The sequence below is a fragment of the Garra rufa genome, chromosome 2 (assembly GCF_049309525.1).
Source record: "Garra rufa chromosome 2, GarRuf1.0, whole genome shotgun sequence".
In the NCBI taxonomy this organism is placed as follows: domain Eukaryota; kingdom Metazoa; phylum Chordata; class Actinopteri; order Cypriniformes; family Cyprinidae; genus Garra; species Garra rufa.
Window position 1 is genome coordinate 34,230,752 of NC_133362.1, and position 25,250 is coordinate 34,256,001.

At 34.2% G+C, this 25,250-nt stretch overlaps 1 protein-coding gene across 1 annotated transcript in view; it reads left to right on the forward strand.

Moving 5' to 3' along the window:
* Positions 1-25,250, forward strand: part of marchf8 (membrane-associated ring finger (C3HC4) 8) — a 142,592-nt gene that overhangs the window by 80,950 nt on the left and 36,392 nt on the right. The window lies entirely within an intron of this gene.

Genomic DNA, 25,250 nt, shown 5'->3' on the forward strand with positions numbered 1-25,250 from the left:
TGATTGGTTGGAACACTGTTTGTTTATCAGTGGAACGGTTGGTAGTGCCGATTGTTTTTTTGGCATATCTCGGACCCTAGGCTGACCAGAGAGACGCGTTTTTTTCACAGACAATTTATGGGGCAGGCAGCGAGTGGATCGTGATGAAAGGTCAGCTGAAATTGACACTTTATATTTTAGGCTAGAAATCGCTGATACAACCTTTAATTTATAATTTATTATTTAGTTCAGTGCTATATTATATAAAACCATGCAAATTTAAATTTGTGTTATATATATCATAATTCCTAATTTTTGAGAATTACTTAATGTAAAAAAAAAAAAAACTTCTGTGTTTTCTGGCACAGTCTGGTTTGCTCTTTGACTTGCGTATGTAATGTAAATCCTAAATGTCCTTGGTTTCAGCAACATCATTTCTCCTCCACTTTCAATTCTGCATTTTGTACTCCTTGGCGTACCGCCCCCATGACCCCAACCTCTCTCCGCTCTGTCTTTAACTTTGTTTTCCCCTGTCTAGCTCTCTAGTGCTTTGTTATAAGCGAGTCGCTTTAATCAGTGTTTTTGGATGAATTAGAATAATTGCTGTGACTGAGCATCGGAGGTTCTTGACCTTTTTCTGCGGGAGCGTGCAGTCTTAACTACATTACAGCCAACGAGCTGAATCCACCGAAGGATGAGAAAGGAAGGCAGGCTGCACATTAACCGAGCGCAGGGACAAATGACAGTTGGAGGGGGAGGGGCTGTGGGTTAGGAGCATGGGGGTGGGGATTTGAAACCCAGTTGGCCAAAGAACACGCTCGGCTCCGCCCCCTCATGCATGATACATGAGGCATCGGGTTGTCCCTGCTGATTGGAGTCAGCTGGAGGAAGTGGCTGTTTTTTTGGGCTTACCGGCTGAGAGAGCAAGCCCGGGCTAGTATCTCTCACTCGCTCTGTGAGCGTATGTGCACTTGCCTCTGTCTGTTTTAAGAAATGTGGATGTAGGACAGTTGGATCTGCCTCCGTTGCATCCTTCTCCGCACCACTTCCGTGTTTATCTGCTTCACCTCTCCCACTGGATTCACACAGGGGATATGTAACCTCTCCAGCGAGGCTTTGTTTGTGTGTATGTGTGTGTGTGACGGAGGGGACGACCTCCTCCTAAAGGATTTACCAATGCATTCCTGTTGGAAAATGAAGATTCAGGTACAAATGCTGTGATGTTTTGGTGTTGTTTGTCAGACTGCTATGGCCAAGGCTCTGTGTGTTTGCGTGTGTCATTGTGCTCATGTGAAAGGAGAGCTGTGAGATTGCTGTCTCCATGGTTGCTTTTGTGAGGCCTGTTGTTGTGTTATGGAGATGAGGCGCCTTCTGTGCACTAGTGCGGCAGTTTCAGCATCAGCTGTGAGCTGAGGGCTTTTTTCTCTTAAATCAACAATGCCGGCATTTGTTGTGCTTTTATGTGCTTTCTTTTCCCTTGTTGTGCTTCCTCAATGACCTCCCTTTCCGCTGTCTACTTCTCGCTGTGGATGTGTGCTCAGGACTACTGTAGAATTTGTTTTGTTTATCTCATGTTATTCCGACTAACTGGATGGGTTGATCTTATGTGTACACACATACAGAGCACATCCTTTATTTTCAGATCTGTGCTATAACATAGGGGCTGTAATTGCATGTACACTGTTTTTCGTAATAGCAGACATCCAAACAAACTCAATAATTATGTACATTACCAGTCAGAAGTCTCTTCTGCTTACCAAGCCTGCATTTATTTGATCCAAAGTACAGCAAAAACATATATATATTTTTACTATTTAAAATAACTGTTTTCTATTTGAATATATTATAAAATGTAATTTACTTTTTTGATCAAAGCTACATTTTCAGCATCATTGTTCTAGTCTGCAGTGTCACACGATCCTTCAGAAATTATTCTAATATGCTGATTTGTTGTTCAAGAAACATTTTTATTATTATTATCAATATTTAAAACAGTTGAGTATATTTTTTTCCGGATGATGAATATTTGAAATAAAAAGCTTTTGTAACATTATACGCTATACCGTTTCTGAACTTTCTATTCATCAAAAAAACCTGAAAAAATCTTCTCAGCTGTTTTTAACAACAATGATAATGATACATGTTTTTTGAACAGCAAATCAGAATATTAGAATGATTTCTGAAGGATCATGTGACTGAAGTAATGATGCTAAAATGAAATTGAAATCACAGGAATAAATTATATTCAAATAGAAAACAGATTTTTCTGAATTTTATTTTTTTATTTTTTGCTGTACTTTGGATCAAATTAATGCAGGCTCTGTGAGCAGAAGAGACTTGTTTAAAAACATTAAAAATCTTACTGTTCATAAACATTTGACTGGTAGTGTGTACAGAAAAAAATGGTATAGGGTTTACTTTGAAACTAGTAAATTTCACAAATAATTACAAATGGCGAGTAACACATTGAATTAAACATGATATTTTGAAGAAACAGTATGTCAGTGTAAAACTACACCAGTAATGTAGATATTAAAAATTCCACACTGGCGGCACTGAATGTAAACGATTTCTCTGAACCGAATTAAGCTTGCGTATTTTGCTAATTATTGCTGCTGGAAATGGTAAATTATTGTCATGTTTTGGGCTGTACTAATTGGTTGGACTGGGTAAAACATTTGGAGTGCTATAGATCGCCAAAAGTTATAACAAATCAAGGAGAAGGGTGCAAAAAACTGTTACAGGAACAAATGCAGGTTTGTGTTTGGCGGAAATGAACCAGGATTTCCAGGGCAAGAGTCCTGACAACATTTGTGTTTGTTCTTATCATTTGCAGTCAGGTAGGTGAAATATTGGGCCTAATATATTAATTAATACTGCACAAACGTATCTTTAACACCTATTAACTTTAGTTTGTCAAAATATTGCACCCTTTCCTGCTTACTAAGTCCTTCTCTATATGATTTAGCAACTTCCACACGTTTTTTCCGTGGTTTAGCTCTCGTATTTATGCACTGTTATAAGATTAGTTGTATTTTATGATTTCCGTTTGGCAATGCTGTCCAGAATATCAGACCAGACTAGACCTGCTTTACGTCTGTTTGCAATGACAGCAACATTAGTTCAGTCATTGTACTGTCTCTCCAAGCCATTATGTGTCATTAAATCTCAATAATGGACTGTTAAATAAATACTGTCTGCTAATATACTGCTACATCATGAGTTCATCATTACACCATTTACTCAAAGCCTTAGACGTCTCAGTTGTTCCGACCAAAACATCCCAGTGATAAAGACACACGTGTCTGTGGTGGTGCATGAACAAATCGCATCATTGACGGACACACAAAATCAGAGGCTTTGTGTGAAATCCCCTCATTTGCAGGGGGGAGGGGGTAGACAGAGATTAGTGATCACATGTGGTCCCCCATCGCATAAAACCTGCTAGAGAGAGGAAGTCATGAGCGAACACAGTCAGGAAGTGTGCCTGTGTCAAGGAAAACGATCCGGTCTGTCGTCTTTGCTCCAGACCAGAGAGACAGACAGGCAGATAGACAGTCTCATTAGGGATGATTCGGTGATTTCAGGGAAAAGTGACTGAAAGGTCTGAGGGTTCGACTGTACGTTACAGATTATCCCTATTACTGCCATGCTGTTTCTCTTCATCATTACTCTGCCATCCAATTCACAGGGTCCATATGTAGTGCTTACTGAGATCTGTAGATTTTTAGGTGACTGGTCACTTTAAAATACGACAGCATTTCAGTGCCGTGTTAAAAAATAAAAAAATCTAAAATTATGAAAATAAAGTCGAAATGTCTCGAGAATAAAGTCGGAATGTTTTGAGAATGAAATTAAAATGTTTTGAGAATAATCAAGAATAAAATTGTAATGTTTTGAGAATAAAGTCATAATGTTTAGCAAATAATTGAGAATAAAATCGGAATGTCTCGAATATTTAAGAATAAAGTCGGAATGTCTTGAATAATTGAGAATAAAGTTGGAATGTCTCGAGAATAAAGTCAAAATGTTTTGAGAATAAAGTCAGAATGTCTCTTGAATAATTGAGAATAAAGTCAGAATGTCTTGAGAATAATTAAGAATAAAGTTGGAATGTCTCGAGAATAAAATCGGAATGTCTCGAATAATCGAGAATAAAGTCAGAATGTCTCGAGAATATTTGAGAATAAAGTCGGAATGTCTCGAGAAAAATCAAGAATAAAGTCAAAATGTTTCAAGAAAAAAGTCGGAATGTTTCGAATAATTGAGAATAAAGTCGGAATGTCTCAAAACTAATCGAGAATAAAGTCTAAATGTTTTGAGAATAAAGTCGGAATGTCTCGCGAATAATTGAGAATAAAGTCGGAATGTCTCGAGAATAATTGAGAATAAAGTCGGAATGTCTCGAGAATAATTGAGAATAAAGTCGGAATGTCTCGAGAATAATTGAGAATAAAGTCGGAATGTCTCGAGAATAATTGAGAATAAAGTCGGAATGTCTCGAGAATAATTGAGAATAAAGTCGGAATGTCTCGAGAATAATTGAGAATAAAGTCGGAATGTCTCGAGAATAATTGAGAATAAAGTCGGAATGTCTCGAGAATAATTGAGAATAAAGTCGGAATGTCTCGAGAATAATTGAGAATAAAGTCGGAATGTCTCGAGAATAATTGAGAATAAAGTCGGAATGTCTCGAGAATAATTGAGAATAAAGTCGGAATGTCTCGAGAATAATTGAGAATAAAGTCGGAATGTCTCGAGAATAATTGAGAATAAAGTCGGAATGTCTCGAGAATAATTGAGAATAAAGTCGGAATGTCTCGAGAATAATTGAGAATAAAGTCGGAATGTCTCGAGAATAATTGAGAATAAAGTCGGAATGTCTCGAGAATAATTGAGAATAAAGTCGGAATGTCTCGAGAATAATTGAGAATAAAGTCGGAATGTCTCGAGAATAATTGAGAATAAAGTCGGAATGTCTCGAGAATAATTGAGAATAAAGTCGGAATGTCTCGAGAATAATTGAGAATAAAGTCGGAATGTCTCGAGAATAATTGAGAATAAAGTCGGAATGTCTCGAGAATAATTGAGAATAAAGTCGGAATGTCTCGAGAATAATTGAGAATAAAGTCGGAATGTCTCGAGAATAATTGAGAATAAAGTCGGAATGTCTCGAGAATAATTGAGAATAAAGTCGGAATGTCTCGAGAATAATTGAGAATAAAGTCGGAATGTCTCGAGAATAATTGAGAATAAAGTCGGAATGTCTCGAGAATAATTGAGAATAAAGTCGGAATGTCTCGAGAATAATTGAGAATAAAGTCGGAATGTCTCGAGAATAATTGAGAATAAAGTCGGAATGTCTCGAGAATAATTGAGAATAAAGTCGGAATGTCTCGAGAATAATTGAGAATAAAGTCGGAATGTCTCGAGAATAATTGAGAATAAAGTCGGAATGTCTCGAGAATAATTGAGAATAAAGTCGGAATGTCTCGAGAATAATTGAGAATAAAGTCGGAATGTCTCGAGAATAATTGAGAATAAAGTCGGAATGTCTCGAGAATAATTGAGAATAAAGTCGGAATGTCTCGAGAATAATTGAGAATTAAGTCGGAATGTCTCGAGAATAATTGAGAATTAAGTCTAAATTTTTTGAGAATAAAGACGGAATGTCTCACGCATAATCAAGAATAAAGTTGAAATGTTCAGAGAATAATTGAGAATAAAGTCATAAAACATTTCGACTTTATTCTTGAAAAATTGACTTTATTCTCAATTATTCTCTGAACATTTCGACTTTATTCTTGAAAAATTAAGAATGAAGTTAAAATGTTTAGAGCAGGGGTCCCCAAACTAAGGCCCGAGGGCCGGAAGTGGCCCGCCCTCACATTTGGACCGGCCCTCTGAACAATGCCAGAGACATATTTTGAAAATGTAATTTTAAATATGTTTTACTTATATCATGTCGGTATTTGATAATAAAGGTTGGCTTTCAAACAAAAATTTCCCTTAGTTATTAACATAGGTATATTATTTGTTAAAATCACTAACAGAATGGTACATTCAACGTAATGTGTCATCGCGATTGAACAGGTGATGCACGAGCCAGCTAGAAAAATCAGAGCGATGACAAAATGACTCAATAGCATTTGACTTGCACTGCTGTGGGACAAGTGCAAAAGCAAAACTTCACTCATCTCCCAGTTACCCAAAGTTTTTCTCGGTTGGTTGTGCATCTTTTTCTTCCACACTTTTTTTCTTCAACTCAACTTACTGTTAACATGCTTGGATGCAGCACTCTGTGAACAGCCAGCTTCTTTGGCAATCAATGTTTGTGTCTTCTGGACAACTGTCAGATCAGCAGTCTTCCCCATAATTGTGTAGCCTAGTGAACCAAAATGAGAGACCATCTTGACGGTTCAGGAAACCTTTGCAGTTGTTTTGAGTTGATTAGCTGATTGGCATGTCATTATATTATGTTGAGATAGCGAATTGGTGGGTTTTTGTTAAATGTGAGCCAAATCATCACAATTAAAAGAAAAAACTACAAAGACTTAAACTACTTCTCTCTGTGTGCATTCAATTTATTTAATACACAAGTTTCACAATTTGAGTTGAATTACTGAAATAAATGAACTTTTCCATGACATTCTAATTTACTGAGAAGCACCTGTATAACTTTTGAAAAGAAATGATCATTTGTCTGTCCGGTACATAAAAAATAATAAACTATTTTAGCATTAAAAGGTATTATAAATACAGGTAAAATCATAATAAAATAATAATAATAATAGTAGTCAGTCCGGCCCATGGAATTTTATTTTATAAACCGACCCGGCCCTCCATTAAAGAAAAGAAAATGATGTGGCCCGCTCAGAAAAAAGTTTGGGGACCCCTGGTTTAGAGAATAATCGAGAATAAAATCGAAATGTTTTGCAAATAATCAAGAATAAAGTTTTAATGGTTTGAGAATAATGCATTCAAATGGACCAGAGTGGAAGCACTGGGAGAAGTTTCCAAGGCACCAGAAATTATTTGAATATATGTGGGATTATTAGCAGAAATCATTCAAAGTGTTATACTCGCAGGGACGGTATGCTTGGATATAATATTTCATGATCGCTTTCTACGATTGTCTACGATTGCATTCATTAAGCCTGTTTGTAGTGCGCCAGTCGAAATGTTTGGCGAAATGTTACGAGAAGTTGAAATGTTTGCGAATAAAGTTGAAATGTTTAGAGAATAAAGTCAAAAGTTTTCGAGAATAAAACCAAAATATTTCACAAATAAAGCCTATACTACGAGAATTAAATTGTAGCAATTAAAGTGGTTATATTTTGAGAGTATAGCCTGCTTTTTCAAAAGGCCCAAGGAGCACTGGGAGAAGTTGCCAGGCCACCGGTATATATATGGAATTATTAGCAGAAATCATACCATGTGTTATACTCACAGGGACAGTATGCTCCATATAGTGGACTTCAGTGAGGGATCAGCAGGTTGAAGGTCCAACTGAGATGCAAAGTGATGCTTATGCACGCAAACCACACATTATCATCATCATCATAAATATTTTTGCAGTGGCTTACTTGTATGTCTGATTATGTTTCCCGCATTTTCAGTGTCATTCCGGTGTTTATAATTATGTACTACATCTTCATTGGGTTTCAGAGGCTGTAGCGGATTGTTTATCATCTATGAATGACCTCTCATTTGCATTTAGACATGAGGGAGCGATCTAGAGGGTCACGGGGGAGCACAGAGGTCCCGGTGTCAGCAAACTAATTAGTCTTGACTGGCCTGAGTTAATTAGGAGTGGCTTTGAATCCAGCATCAGTAAAAAATAAAAAAATAATCTGAAACCGAACAACCAAAACAGTGTTTTCCCATAGGAATGTAGTTTCTCTTTGAGATTAGAACAATGAGAAGATGCCGGTTATTGGTCTATACTGTGCAGGTAACTGCGGATGTGCGAAACGCTGGAGGGGTTGTGGGCTGTTATGTTTGGATAGGTTATATCATGTATGGATTTTCGATATTACTCAGTTGCACTCTTTTACCTTCACTTTCTTTTCAGCTGCTCTTCACTTGCTCAGTCTCTTAGAAGTTGTAATGTTCAGAATTCCTATCACTTTCAGTATTACTGTTACCAGTTTGACTGATCATTCTGCACTCTTATTTGTCCATTTTCAAATATTTGTTAGAAATGTAAAATTTGAAAAACCTTTTTCCAATATAAAGATCCTTCTGTGCATTTTAAAGGTTCCATGGATGTTAAAGGTTGCACATGGAACCATCAATGCCGATAAAACACTTTATTTTTTAAGAGTGTGTGGCAATTAAAGCAAACATTGTGATACCAGTTAGGGATGGGCAAATTTTTATTCAGATTGCTGATTATAGACTTTGTAAGATTGTTTTTTTAGACCATTCATTTATTAATTAGTGTGATTTTATAAATATACACTTGCCGTTCAAAAATTTGGGATCAGCAAGATTTTTAATGTTTTTTAAAGAAGTCTTTTAAGCTCATTAAAGCTGCATTTATTTGATAAAAAATACAGAAAACAACAGTACAGTTGTAAAAGAAGATGGTATTTTAAAACAGTGATTTTCTAGTTTAATATACTTAAAAAAATATATTCCTGTGATGCAAAGCTGAATTTTTTTGGCATAAGTACTCCAGTCTTTAGTGTCACATGATCCTTCAGAAATCATTCCAATATGCTAATTTATTATCAATGTTGGAGACAGTTGTGCTGTTTATTTATTTATTTGGATCCTGTGATATTTTTTTTTTCAAGATTGATTTTTTTCTTTAATGAATAAAATGTTAAAAAGAACAGCATTTATTTACAATAGGAATCTTTTGTAATAGACACTACAGTTCAAAGTTTGGTAAAAAAAAAATTTCTTTGATAGAATTCTTTGATAATTATTTCTTTGGTAGAATTTAATACTTTTTATTTAGCAAGGATGTGTTAAATTGATAAAAAGTGATAGTAAAAACTTTTATTATTAGAAAAGATTTCTATTTTAAATAAATGCTGTTCTTTTTTTTAGGGTTTTATTCATCAAAGAATCCTGAAAAAATTATCACAGGATCCAAAGGTTCCAGCAAGCACATGCATTTACAGCAGAATTGGGCTACTTTAACACTGTTGCCGCTGGTGGTTTTTCATGTCTGCGGGTTGAAACGACCCCAATAACGTTATATTTATCCCCTGGAATGCAAACTGTACCGGGGGAACTCCTCCAAAAAAACGTGTATTTTACCCCCGGAACATGATTTTTACTGGGGGACCCCCTCAAAATGCCATTGGGCTTGTTTTGGGCTAGTTTTGAGTAGCAATTGGGTGGGTTTTGTTGTGAAAACCTGGCAACCCTGAGGGAAACACAGGGAGAGAACAATATAAAAAAACTTTGGCAACACTTTACCTTGCAGTTTAATTTGTTAACATTAACTATATTAGTTAACATGAACAATAATTATATAGCATTTACTAATGTTAATTAATATTACGTTTAAAAAAGTATTAATAGATTATTAAAATATAAAGTTGTATCTTTTAACATTAGTTTATGTATTGTGAATTAATATGAACATGAATATTTTTAAATAATATCTAAAAAAAAAAAATGCTGTAAAAATAAATGATCATTGTTAGTTCATGTTAGTTAATGCATTAAACAGAACAACTGTTTCCAACAATGATAAGAAATCAGCATATTAGAATGATTTCTGAAGGATCATGTGACACTGAAGACTGGAGTAACGGCTGATGAAAATTCAGCTTTGCATCACAAGAATAAATTCTATTTTAAGGTATATTAAAATAGAAAACCACTGCTTTAAATTGCAACAATATTACTATTTTTTTCCTGTATTTTTAATTAAATAAATGCAGCCTTTGAGCAGAAAAGCCTTCTCTAAAAAACAATAAAAATCCCAATCTTTTGTTTCTACTTTTGATTTTATGTGTGTATATATGACACTTCTCTTTTAGTCTTCCATGGTATACTGGAGAAATTTAGCCTGATAAATATAATTACTTGTGGTTAATCCAGATGTCATTTAATAATGCGACATTTATAGCGAAGCAGATCTTGCTGGTCACTTCTTCATTTCTCACTCTGGTGTAGTTGTAGTGTGTGGTTGAGCTTGATTAAGTGAAACAGATGAGTGGACATTAAGTACAGCCCTGTTCCCCATTTCAGTTGTTGAGAAATGACCGTTTCCTGTGTTTGAGTAGAGATAGCGGCGTTCCAGTGCTTGGCCTTCGCTCAGCTGAGCTGATCCTACCATCAGATCACGTGATCTCCGGTTCATGGGCCTCAGAGGGCCACAGTTTGTTTGACAGGTCAGATGGGTAAACTGCAGCTTTCAGCTGAAAAGAGACCTGTAATTGTTGTCATTGCCCAAGGTATGAATCCCCCTTTGCTTGTGTGCAGCATCTTTGATATTGAAATTCGAGCCACCATTGTGTAAAAATCATGAGCTCAAACAGGAAAATGCTTCCATGCGCACTTCCTGCGAGATACGGTTACATTCCCAGTGTCTCTCGGCATGAAAAATCATTTCAGGGTATTTCGATCTTTCCTACAATCACATTACCCACTCTTCCACATTTTCATGTTATTTAGGATGTAAATGAAACCTATTTATGCTCACACGTGTGTCGTTTCAGAGAGCATAGATTGTACTGTGTGATTCAAAGCTTTTGATTAGTGTAAATTATATGTTTGAATGCGGTGCGATACGCTGAATCGCTAAGCTAATCACTTGTTGATGTCAAGTTAAATATTGCATGAAATTCAATGCAGAAGTGGATGATCCCAGCATGCTTCGCTTGCGCGTGACATGACAGGATTTGAAAATTTCTTGTTAAAGCTTGTTTGACTCTCACTACTGCTATTTGCGCAATCGCTCTGATCTGTTGGATAAACAAACAGTTTCGATGTGCACTGCGTATTCGGAATTAAAATGATGAAACCCGATGCACTACATAACCTTGATCGAGTCTTTCTGCAGTGTTGCTACCAGATGTTTCCCAGAATCAGCATAAGTTTTATGCAAATTTTCTATCATGGGGCTGTGAGGGTCTGTGGGTTATCAAATGCAGGCCTGTGGGATTGGTGTCTCTAAACTGGACTGTTCCTGCTGCCTCATGGAAAAAGAATTTGAGTTTTGTGGGTTGTAGTCTATGTCTATTAGCTTTAAAGCTATTTTTATGCTGGTGTTCCTTTAAATGTTGACAAAATAGACTTGTGGATGATATACACATTTCAGATTTCTCAGTAAAATTGACCTGAAATTTTAATGCCTTATTTAACCTGCATATACACTACCAGTCAAAAGTTTTTGAACAGTTATGTTAAAAAAGAATTTAATGGAGAAGTTAAAAGAAGTCCTTTCTGCTCACCAAGCCTGCATTTATTTGATGCAAAATACTGCAAAAGCAGTAATATTCAGAAATATTTTTACTGTTTAAACTTTAATAACTGATTTCTATTTGCATATATTTTAAAATGTAATTTATTCATGTATTCAAAGATACATTTTCAGCATCAGTTCTCGTCTTCAGTGTCACATGATCCTTCAGAAATCATACTGATATATGCATAATATGCTGATTTGCTGTTCAAGAAACATTTTTATTATTATTATCAATTTTAAGAACAGTTTCTTTGATAAACAGAAAGATCCAAAAATCAGCATTTATTTCAAACAAAATGCTTTCGTAACATTATACACTATAGCTTGGAAAGCTTGGATTCAGCATTTTTGTATTTTATTTTTATTTTTGAAAGAAATTATAGAAATTAATAGTTTTATTTAGCAAGGATGCTTTAAATTGATCAAAAGTGATGATAAAGACATTTATAATGTTACAAAAGATTTCTGTTTCAGATAATTGATGTTCTTCTGATCTTTCTATTCATCAAGAAACCTGAAAAAATTCTACTCAGCTGTTTTCAACATAATAATATTAAATGTCTTTTGAGCAGCAAATCAGAATATTAGAATGATTTCTGAAGGGTCATGTGACTGGAGTAATGATGCTAAAAAAATAAATTTTAAAATATATTAAAACAGGAAACAGTTATTTTAAATAGTAAAAATATTTTTACAAAATCATGCTGTTTTTGCTATACTTTGGATTAAATAAATGCAGGCTTGGTGAGCAGAAGAGATGTCTTTAAAAAACATGAAACATCTTACTGTTCATAAACTATTGACTGGTAGTGTTTTTTACCTGCATATACAGTTCTATTTCAACTGGATTTTTCTTCTGAATTCATAATTAGTAATTAAAATATTTGAATATATTTAAGAGAGTAATTATTTGCAAAAATGCTAAATTTACCTGAGTGTACATGAGTGGTTATTACTGCTGATTGTTTAATATGGCTGTGATTAAAACCATTGTCAAATATTAAATGTTTAGCTACTTACTGTACATCTTCACACTTTTTCTCTCGGGACAAGTAAAAAATATTGTTTTCTCGGTTTTAATCGGTTCTCATTCTTACGAAACGATATTGATTCTTAAATCTCAAGAATCAATTAGTCAAGCCTGTTTTCAGTTTAATGGAACATTGCAGTGCATCTCCCATCCAATAAATCACAATGAGCTTTATGCTTTGTTACTTATGAAAGGAAAAAAGTCTCAGAGTTTAAATTCTGACTATTTTATTTCAATATTCAAACAATAAATGCTGTTTTGGCACTGTTTAATGTGGAGTGACAGATCACTGTAGTGCCTCAGTTCAATAGAACCAGAACGTGAACCGATCATCTCCTTTGCTTTAATACCAGTTTCAGCACGAAATAAACATGAATAAACATCCAAAGATATGTTAAAGTTACAGAAATCTGTATCCTGTCTCATGTAATCACTCAAACAGCATTTCAACAACGGAAAGATGTCAAAATAACAATATGTAACGCAATGTCACATTTACCTCAGAGAAAAAATAACAACTTTTGGTTACTAAACTCTATAGACAATGCTCTATGGATGTACACCTAACGATGTTTAAACATTTCAACTTCCTGTTTTAGTGGGATCAACACAGGAAAGAAAATTATGTTAAACCACAGAATTTCATGGTCTTTAATGCTGTTTTGCCCTCTGTCCTCGATCTGGACTCATTGTTGCCTTCATGATCAGAGCATCTATCTTTCTTGTATCTGTTTACTGGGCATGGCTTAATTTTGTTGTGCTGAGGATGTCGCTGCTCTGCAGGAAGCAATGATATGAAATATGACGTGTGGGTCGCTTGATTATTGTCTTCTGAAAGGAAATATCTATAACTAAATGGGAAAGGCGCAGTTTCATCAGCCCGATATTCAGACTGCATTTCACCCTTCCTTCAGATCGTGATGTTTGTTCTGTTGATTTAATTCTGCTGCTTCCTTTTCACTGTCTTCATTTTCATCCGCTTTTCTCTCTCTCTCTCTGTGTTTATGCACTCAGACACTCATATAACTCTCAATAATAAGAGCCAATAATCTCAGAGCAGATGATTTCTGTAAATGCCGAGCTGTTTTGCTCTTAAGAAACGAGTAGTTACCTTGAATGCATTAACAGCCATGTTGCTTTTAGCCTTGGGCAATCACAAAACATCTGTCACATTAACAATATGAACGTTTATGCCCTGCAAACTGTTGCATTTTTAGAGTACAGCAAGATGGGAAAATGTAATGTATTTGAGATCGACCACTTTATTTGAGTTCAATATTATATTGCACTTATTGCCCTTACTGCATAACTTTTCCGGCACAGATTTGAATAGAGGCCTATTGTTACTTTTCGAAGCAACCACTAACCCAGCAACCGTTTTAAACACCCTGGCAACCTCGTTTCAATTCTCTGGCAACCGCCCAGTAATAATGTAGTGCCAGGTTTTGTACAGCCAAGAGCCACTCATATTTTCTTCAAAAATGTAGTCTAGTTTTTACTATGATGCGTTATCCTGTCAGACAGTGTTATTACTTTTGCACCAGATGGCTTAATTGCCAAAGTCAAAACTTTGTGTGATTTGAAAGGATAATTTATAGAATGCAAATGTTAACTTAGGTCTGAGTTTTGCTTATTATCTGTTCTATTATCTTTTAAATTTTTTGATTTGGAATTGTTTGGTTTGTTTGATTAGTTTCATATATATATATATATATATGCCCAAAAAAATAATGAAAAAAAATGGAATAAATAAGATTTCGTAATGTTTTTGATGGACATCTCTTAAACTCACCATTTATTTGATAATTTCAAATAAAAACAGTAATATTATTGTTACTGTTTGAATATATTTCAAAATGTAATTGAATTTTTGTATCTATCTATATATATATATTTATACTACAGGGCCGTTGAATGCTTGAATCTGATTGGCTGACGAACGTTCTAGAGGTGTGCATTATATTCAGGGAAACGCACGGCGAACGTAGTTCCAGGCAGCTTTAGACCGCAGTGCATGTCTATATCACTTCGCCATACGATTTCAGTTATTTCAAAGGTCCTTACAGCCCAAAACAGCAAAATAACTAAAACCCACAATGACACTGGCCAAACTAATAAATACAGTAAACATCCGGATAAAAATGACAGATTATTTCCATGTTTTTTTCCACAATATATTACGTTTTATTATGTACGGAAAGCACAAACTATTTCTCTCGCCCTCTCTCACTCACCTCACAGACTCACTCACCTCACAGACGCACACACATAATGTTACAGTTTGCACTCGCGTTAGCATTCGCGCTAATGTTGTTAGCGCTGCTCTGACGATGAACAACTTAAAAACGACATGACAGCTCTCACAAGCGAGATAACAACGGCGTGGTCTTGAAGAAAATGAACTTAAAGTTAACTGTTAGTAGAGACGATGCTGCCAGTCACCCTTGAGAGAGACAGACGTGAGAGAGGTAAAGTCATACACTTAGTTTTTCTCTCCTTCACTCTTTCCGTCTGTCTGCTTGTCTTTCGGTCTGTCTAAACTTCATTATTAACGGCATTATTTTGCTATTAACAGCCCAAGCGTCGTTACTAGTTCTAAAATGACGTTTTGGAACTAGCAACGAAGCTGTTGAATGAGCTGTGTAAGAAATTAATCCTACTCACAATAGCGTTTTAAGGATAAAAACCGGACGAATGTCTTGAAATATATCATTTGATCGATGTCTTGAGGTGTGGTAACTGTAGTATAAGCGGAATAATTGACTTCAGGCCGTAGAATTCTACGAAAATAATGCACACCCGAGGTGTAACGGCCACTCCGCTTCGCGTCGTGACCGCATCGCCACCTCGGGTGTGCATTATTTTCTAAGAATTCTACGGCCCGTCGTCAATTATTCCTTACATATATATATATATATATATATATACCGAAAATAATATAGTAATATATATTTCCTTTGTTTTATAACTAGAATTTTACATATAAATTAAAATATATAAATATACAAATTACTGTATGTAGAAACATATACTAGAGATCAAAAGTTTGGAATAATTAGGATTTGTAATGTTTTTGAAAGACCCCTCTTATTCTCACCATTTATTTTAATCAATTGTAATTTTTTTTAATGTATTTTAAAATGTAATTAAATTTTTTTAAATCTATTTTTATATAAATGTCTTATAATTGATTATATCTTAAAATGTAATTTAATTGTTTTTATCTACTTTTATATAAAAATGTATCATATTTGAATATATTTTAAAATGTAATTTTAATTTTTTTAATTGTATAAAAATGTCTAATATTTGAATATATTTTAACATGTCATTTTAAATATATTTTGAATCTATTTTTATATAAAAATGTCTCATTTGAATATATTTGAATGTCATTTTAAATATATTTTGAATCTATTTTTATATAAAAATGTGTAATTTGAATATATTTTAAAATTTTATTTTATTTTTTTATCTATTTTTATATAAAAATGTATCATATTTGAATATATTTTAAAATGTAATTTTTTTTTAATTTTATATAAAAATACGTAATATTTGAATATATTTTAACATGTTATTTTAAATATATTTTGAATCATGTAAAAATGTCTCATTTGAATATATTTTAAAATGTAATTTAAATTTTTTTATCTTTTTATATTAAAAATATCTCATATTTGAATATATTAAAAAAAAATTCAAATCAAAATTTTAATCTATTTTGAATCTATTTTTATAGGAAAATTTCATATATAAATTGCAATTGACTGATTATAGTCAGTACATATAATAATAATAATAATAATAATAATAATAATAATAATAATATTTATTAGTAGTAGTAAAAGTAGGCACTTACAGTTATTTTTTAGTGAAGATGTGTGACGCTTTTTGCTTTGTAAACTCCATAGCATAAACTACATAAATAAATAAAAAATTGCCAAACATATTCACATAATTAAGTTACACTTTATTGACTATATAATTTTTTTATAAACATAAACTGTTTTTGAAAGACACCTCTTATGCTCAATTTCAATAATAACACTAATATTGTGAGGTAATATTAGAATTTGTCTATTTGAATATGTTTTAAAATGTAATTAAAATTATCAAATGTAATTTTATATTGAAAATTGTAATTGACTGGCTATAGTCAGTAAATAATAATAATAATGTGTATTATTATTGTTATTATTATATTTAGGCACTTTCAGTGATGATTTTTTCCTCAAGCTTTTGAGGTGCTGCAGATGTTTTTTTTGTTTGTTTTTTTTGCTTCGTAAACTCCATAGTTGAACCACGATCACATCCTTTGACCGTAATGCTTTGAGAAACAGTTCCTTTTCCCGTTTTGCTTATGGGAAGCCAGTTCATGTCCTGAGAATTGTGTTGTGTCATTAAGGCCAGTCAAACATTAACTGACAGGAAGTGAAGAGGGAGAAGAAAATAGCAAGACAGTGATGGTGAGGTTGTAGCAGTGATCTCATTTGCTGTCTGTTCCTCCTGACTGCCGTCGCTGCGTTGAGCTGTCTGCTGAGGCAATAAGACATGGAGATGGGGAATCTGGGAGCTGGAGGAAGAGAGAAGCCAGCTGAGGCGGTGTAGATGGCCATCTGTCACAGGTCTCCTCTCACTCAGTGCTGATAACAACCTCTGCTCACCCAGTAGGATAATTCAATCTTCTCCATGCGCCAGTCATGGACTCGCCCTCTCCTCAGAGACGGCCCAGATACCAGATACTCTCAACAAAGCTTTAGCAAAGTGTGACTTTGTGCAAATCGTGCTGCCACATTGCTGAGGTATTCATATTCTTTCCACAGACTTTTTCTTTAAGAAACCAGGTTGACATGTTCTTGGTTTCTACATCTGCTGTGTTGTTCTGATTGGAAGTGTGATGAAACTGCTTCCCATTGGTTGTGAATGTGATGAGGTCAGGAAGTTGATTTGTGTTGGGTTTTGACAGAGCGATTACTTGTTGCTGGAATCTTGTCTGGTTAGGACATAGTGATAGACATGTTTCTCGGATTCAGGAAAGTTTCCAAAGTAAATAGGTTCAGGAACACTATGAGCAGTGTAGCCTCAGACAGTACGCCCACAAAACACCCACAGACCATTCACGGACCATCTGATGCTGACTGCTCTCAAAAACTGCAAGAGCGGCCTGAAGTCACCTACCCCAGTGTATTGGCTGCGATAAGGGGTTTTCAAATTTGTTGATGCCAAGAAATGTTATTTTAGTATCACTGAGATACCAGTATATTTTTATTTTGTATTGCCTTTTTTTATTAGTTTGTCTATATAGTTTATATTTATTTTTATTTTCAGTTTTAGTTTTAAACAATTGTTTGAAACAATTTTAAACCATTTTAGTACAACAAACTAAAAGAAAAGAAAATGAGAAGTACATATTTGAAGGAAAATAAATGCCTAAAGCATTGCAGCTATGCATTATCATCAAAACAAACAAAAAACATACACTACCAGTCTTTAAAAAAGTAAGATTTTTTAAAGTTTTTTTTAAAGAAGTCTCTTCTGCTCACCAAGCCTGCATTTATTTGATTCAAAGTATGGCAAATCACAATTTTTGTTTTTAATAATTTTATTTAAAATGGCTTTCTATTTGAAAAGATTTTAAAATGTAATTTATTCCTGTGTTCAAAGCTAAATTTTCAGCATCGTTACTCCAGTCTTCAGTGTCACATGATCCTTCAGAGATCATTCTGATATGCTGATTTGTTGTTCAATACTTTTTTTTTTAATGATTTATCAATATTTAAAGGTTTTTCAGGATTATTTAATGAATAGAAAGATCCAAGGATCAGCATTTATCTGAAATAAAAAGCTTTTGTAACATTATTATACTATTCAAAAGCTTAAAGTCGGTATAGTTTTTTTTCTTTGGGAAAGAAATTATAGAAATAAATACTATATACTAATTAATACTATTAATACTAATTACTATATAGCAAGGATGCTTTAAATTGATTAAAAGTGATGATAAAGACATTTATAATGTTACAAATTATTTCAATTTCATATAAATGCTGTTCTTCTGAACTTTCTATTCATCAAAGGAACCTCAAAAAAATCTACTTAGCTGTTTTTTAACATAATGATATAATAATAATAAAAAAATGTAACAGCTAAGCAGAATATTAGAATGATTTCTGATGGATCGTGTGACTGAAGTAACAATGCTAAAATATAGCTTTGAAATCACAGGAATAAATAGCTTTTTTTTAAATAGTAAACATATTTCAAAATGTTACTGTTTTTGCAGTTTGGATCAAATAAATTAATTGCTTGGTGAGCAGAAGAGATCATAAATCTTACTGTTCAAAAACTTTTGACTTCACAAATAATGGGATGACCAAAAATGGTACTAAAGTACTTAAATCAAAATAAACTATAAAAGCAGTGAATAAAATTTAGATTTCATAGATTTTATGTCAATATTGTGATTTCTATTAAAATTTTTTTATTGTATATAAAAGTTCACTGAGAAGATACAGACAGAACAGACACAAGTTTTCATGCATTATTTTGGCAGGATCCCATCATTCACTGATGCCTCCAGGTTGCGCTCAGTCATTATATGTGACCCTGGACCACAAAACCAGTCATAAGTAGCATGGGTGTATTTGTAGCAACAGCCAACAATACATTGAATGGGTCAAAATTATAAATTTTTCTTTTATGCCAAAAATCATTAGGATATGAAGTAAAGATCATGGTCCATGAAAAATATTTTGTAATTTCCTACCATAAATATATCAAAAGTTAATTTTTGATTAGTAATATGTATGACTAAGAATGCATTTGGACAAACTTAAAGGCGATTTTTCTCAATATTTTAATTTGTTTGCACCCTCAGATTCCACATTTTCAAATAGTTGTATCTCAGCCAAATATTCTCCTATCCTAAGCCAAACATCAATGGAAAGCTTGATTATTCAGCCATATAAATCTTGATTTCAATAAATGTACCCTTATGACTGGTTTTGTGGTCCATGGTCACATATGTTAGATTTAAACACAACTTCTCTCATGTTTTGCTGCAGCACAGCTATTTTCTGTCATCTTTGCAGGACTTTAATATGAAGAGTGTAGAAAGTAACATCTTAGCAACAGTGTGACAGTAAATAGCACATACAAATATAAATATAGATATCTATTGGTACAATTTGCGTCACAAAACTAAACATGCACCATCGTTTTCATAAGCCTCCATTTTCACAATCCACACGACAGTGTTTTCAAATTTATCCACTTTAAAGAATGTTTTTAAAAAGCTGTTTTTCTTGACAAAAATGGCATCTCAGTGTGGACTAAAGCCCAAAACTGAGGGAAAAGGATGCGTTTTCAAATTAAAACGTATTAGTGTGGACCAGACTTTGTCTCGCTAAACAAGAATATGAGAAGTTTCCAATACGGCAGAGACAGTACTAAAGTAAACGCTTGGTTGTATCAACTATAATGCCAAAGAAACGTCCCACTTTCCCAGGTGAAAGTTTAAAAGCCTTGAGACTGTGAACAGGTTTCTGTTGATCATATGACACAAGAATGAGACCTAAATTAAACCAGAAGATTCCAAACTGAACCAGATTCACTGTAGTCTGAAAGCAGAAAGAGGAATCATTTATTCAGGAAGCTCACAGCCTGATCCGAGCAGACAGAAGCCACAGACACCGCTGTCATGTTCTCTATGCCCCAAACTCTTCATTTAAAAAGCTTGACTGTGTTATCAGAGTTTTATGTTAACATGAGCTCATTGAGATAAAGTGGGGCACATTATTTGAGGACACTGAGTGATTTGTATATACCCTAAACTTTGCTATGCTGTTTTCTCCTCTAGTCGTCCCTGTCATATTACATTCAAGCACCAGGCATGTATTTGTCATCTCATTTGTCATATTATCCCTGCACTCATGGCAACCTTGGAGTCTGGCTCATTATTCTGGATCTGCCCACACGCTTGATGAAGCCTGCAGATTCATAACAACAATGTATTAGCACTTCATTTTTTGCTGTTGCTGTTTGCACAGCCACACACCTGAAGTACTTGTAAACATTCAGCCGCATACACTATGGGCTGATCTTTTTTTTTTTTTTGTCAGTTCAACAGTTTTTTTTATCTTTTTGTTTTGTTTTTAATTCGTTTTTTTTTAATCATGTGCTGACATGTTGTGTTGTGTTGTGTACAAATAAACACCAAAAGCAGAATGAAACACTAGTACTAAAAGCGTGATGTTGACCATCATATGACATTGAAGACTGGAAGTAATGACTGCTGAAATTACAGCTTTGCATCACAGGAATAAATTGCATTTAAAAACAGAAAATTTTAATTTAAATTTGATCAAGGTCAGATTAAGAGGCTTCTTTAAAAAGAAAGAATGAAAGAGAAAGCTTACCTAAAATATCTTACCTCAAACATTTAAACAGGTGTTAGTTAAAATGAAATAATTAAATGATTTTATGTAATTTCTGAATGTGTTGGACTACTATTTTTCATAACAAATACTTTTTAATGATTTTTTGGAAGCGATAGTTCACCTAAAAATTAAAATTCTGTCATTAATTGCTCACCCTCATGTCATTCCAAACCTGTAAGACCTTCGTTCATCTTCCAAACACAAATGAAGATATTTTTAATGAAATTCGAGAGCTTTCTGACCCTGCATAGACAGCAACACAACTGACACATTCAAGTCCCAGACAGGTAGTAAGAACATTAATAAAATAGTCCATGTGACATCAGTGGTTAAGCCTTAATTTTATGAAGCTACAAATCATCAATGCACGGCAAACTGTGTTGTCACTGTCATGCAATAAAAACTAATATTTTTGGTAGTTCAACCAAAAATAAAAATGATTGTAATTTACTTTCAAGTCATTACAAACCCATATAACTTTGTTTTTTCCAGTAGAGCACAAAAGGTGCATTTTTTAAGGTTCTCAAATCAAATGTGGCGTCGTTAGATGCACCTCATCAGGTTTGACGTCAGTGCCATCAAACATCATTAGTTATTAAATGATCAGTCATCACTGCCGTCATACTATTCCTTTAAAATTAACTTCACACTGAGTCATTTCTCAAAAGCTATATCTGTAGGGTGGTGAAGTTGTATGATGATCAAATCCTGTATGCTTATAGTTGAATCATTTCTGATGGACAATTTGGTGCAAATGCTTTTTTCTCCAAACCATCTTAATTTTAAAATGCCTGGCATATATGTGAACAACAGTCATGTTCCTGTACATTACTGGTCAGTAGAGTGAGTAATGCAGAGCATGTTTTAAGAGTGATGTATTGTAGGCTAAACCAGGTTGCCTTGTGTGAGGTTTGACAGTGTGCACTCTGATGTTTTTTGAGGAAAACATTTCAGGAATGTTCTCCATATAGTGGACTTCTATGGCGCCCACAAGTTGGAACTTCCAAAATGCAATTTAAATGCAGATTTAAAGGACTCAAAATGATCCTAGCCAAAGGAAGAATGGTCTTATCTAGCAAAACTAAAAAAAAAAATTCAATTTATATACTTTTTATCCTCAAATGCTCGTCTTGTCTAGGTCTTTGTGAACTTCATCGTAGTATGGGTCAATACAGTTAGGGTATGTCGAAAAACTCCCATCTCATTTTCTCCTCCAACTTCAAAATCGTCCTACATCGCTCTTTTACATTTCTATTTATTTATTTTTTTGTAAAGGGTGTTTAACCCTCCTTGTGCTTTCACTTTGTAACAGTTGGTCGGTACTTCTGCAGCGATGTAGGACGATTTTGAAGGTGGTTGAGAAAATGAGTTTTTCGACATACCCTAACTGTATTGACCTGGAATGTGCATAGTTCACTCAGAGCTAGACAAGACGAGCATTCAAGGTTAAAAAAAAGTATACACTGCCCTCCAAAAGTTTGGAAACACCCCTGGCAAAATGTGGTTTTGGACGATATCAGCATAGTGTGAATCATCTTTGGGCAATTCTCCAGGAGGCTTGGAGTAATATATAAGTCAATGTTTGAATAAACTGACAGCTTGGATGCCCAGATTATGCAGAGCTGTAATAGCTGCTAATGGTGGATATTTTGATGAATCAAAAGTTTTTTCTATGAACCGTTTATGTAATAAAATGTTTTCGTAGTTTGTGTTGTCCACAAAATTGTCAAAATTATCACAAATTAAAAAGGATTCATGCCAATATTGTCCAAAACCCCACTTTTCTAGGGTGTTTCCAAACTTTTGAAGGGCAGTGTATAAATTGTAACAAATCGTTTCACTAGATAAGACCCTTATTCCTCGCCTGGGATCGTTTAGAGCCCTTTGAAGCTGTGTTTAATCTGCATGTTCGCAGGCACCAATAGAAGTCCACTATATGGAAAGAAATCCTGAAATGTTTGCCTCAAAAAACATAATTTCTTTACAACTGAAGAAAGAAAGACATAAACGTCTTGAATGACAAAGGGGTGAGTACATTATCTGTAATTTTTGTTCTGGAAGTGAATGAATAATGTCATGTTTAACCACTATAGAGACATCAGAGCCAGCGGCAATTTCCAGAAGATCTTGCCGAGGTGAGGCTGCTCTCAGTGGGTTCATGAGCACTGAACGACCTCTGAAGCCCTGGAGCTTACATTTTGGAAAAAAAAAATAAAGCAAATTTTCGAATAGACATCATAATTATTAACAAACCACATATTTGAAGTCTAAACAAGTACATTCTTACCTAAAAAAACTCTTAAAACTTCATTCCGTGACACAAAACAGTATTATTTATAAAATTATAGTAGTTTTGGGCTTCCGCCATGACACTCGCTGAGAGAAATACCACATTTGGAGTGATACAAACGAAAAAACAGTTGGAGTTCTGTTATCACTAGAATATCACACTCCTCTCAGCCAATCAGATTTGAGAACCAGAAAGAACTGTTGTTTAAATATATACATGGAAAAATGACTAGAGAAACCGCACTGATGTGTAGCATGGTTGAAATTCTTCTTAATAACAGAAAGACAGTAACCTGCAGGGATTTAGCACTCGGTCCCCTCCGTTAGCATCTCCATGGTAACAGTGCAGGGCTGGAGACATGAGTAAAAAGCAGAGGAATGATTAAAGATAAAGAGTATGTCCTTCTGTTGCTGCACATGCTCTCACACATATTGGGTCCTCACCATTACAGTTGAGTTCAGAGGAAAAACAATGAGCTCTTACACACTCACCCACTCGCTAATCATGGCACATTGTGCCAAAGGGCTCTTTGTTGCGGAGCTTTTCTCTGCCAAGCACTGATATTAGTACCGTTTTTGCCTCATAATTCACACAGGACTGGAAATGCTAAACGAGCGTGCTAGTTTTCTTTTGTTCTGAATGTAATGCTGCTGGTTGTTTTGAGGTTTTGAAGTGTTGTTGCTTTTTTTTGCATTATAAATGATGCAAGGTTTTAAGCATATTTTGTTTGGGTGACTTTCATGAAGCCTCTCAAGAACAGAACAGAATCATATTTATCCACAGAAGGGAACAGGAAAAGAAAAATAAGAAATTATATTTTGCATGAAGAAAATAATGACTCTTTTTTACTTTGTGTAAAGCTTTTTATAATGATCATAACTGTATATAGATTAAAATGTACATATACACAACCATTCAGAAGTTATTAAGAGAAATCAGACAAAATGCACGTTATTTTTTTAGTATCGACCCGTATAAGATATTTCACATAAGACTTTTAGTCCTCAAGTGAGAATAATAGTTGAATTTAAAAAAATGACCCTGTTCAAAAGTTTACATACACTTGATTCTTAATACTGTGTTGTTACCTGAATGATCCACAGCTGTTTTTTTTGTTTTTGTTTGTTTGTTTGTTTGTTTGTTTAGTGATAGTTGTTCTTGAGTCTCTTGTTTGTCCTGAACAGTTAAACTGTCAGTTTTTCTTCAGAAAAATCCTTCAGGTCCCACTAATTCTTCGGTTTTTCAGCATTTTTGTGTATTTGAACCCTTTTCAACAATGACTGCATAATTTTGATATCCATCTTTTCACACTGAGGTGAACTAAGAGACTTACATGCGACTAGATGCAAATAGATCGATATTTGTTATACAAAATGGTAAATGTTAAGAGTATAAAATAGACTACTTATTCCTGATTATATATATCCAGATTTCAAGTTTCTGTTCTAAGTGAATTTTTGTGTAGGCATGTATTCAGTCAGCCAGTCTGTTTCAATGAGCCTCTTTTTCTAAACAGTCCTGCAATCGTGAAATTTCAGTCTATTTTTAACTGACATCCTCAACCAAGAAAAGAGAAAATGCACCAGAGATGGAAAACGATGACAATCTGTACTTGAATAGCCATTGTTAAGTGCCTTGAGGTGTGTTTGCTCAGGGTTTATCTGTCATTGTTGTCTGAGTCTAAACGCAATTTAGTCACCTTAAGAAGGGATGTACAAGGGAAATACAAGAGCCCAGCTGATGTTTTTCAATCGCTAAAGCTGATATCTAGAGAGAAGGAATGCTGATAAGTACTAAATACAATTTATTGACAGCAAAAAATTGCTTAAATGAATTGAACACATTTATTCCGTATTTTATTTTAAGGATTAGTTCACTCCTGAATTCAAATTTTCTAATAATTTACTCACCCCATGTCATCCAAGATGTTCATGTCTTTCCTCAGTTGAGTCAAAAAGATATTAAGGATTTTGAGGAAAACATTCCAAGATTTTTCTCCATATAGTAGACTTCAATGGGAACCAACAGGTTAAAGGTCTAATTTGCAGTTTCAATGCACCTTCAAAGGGCTCTACA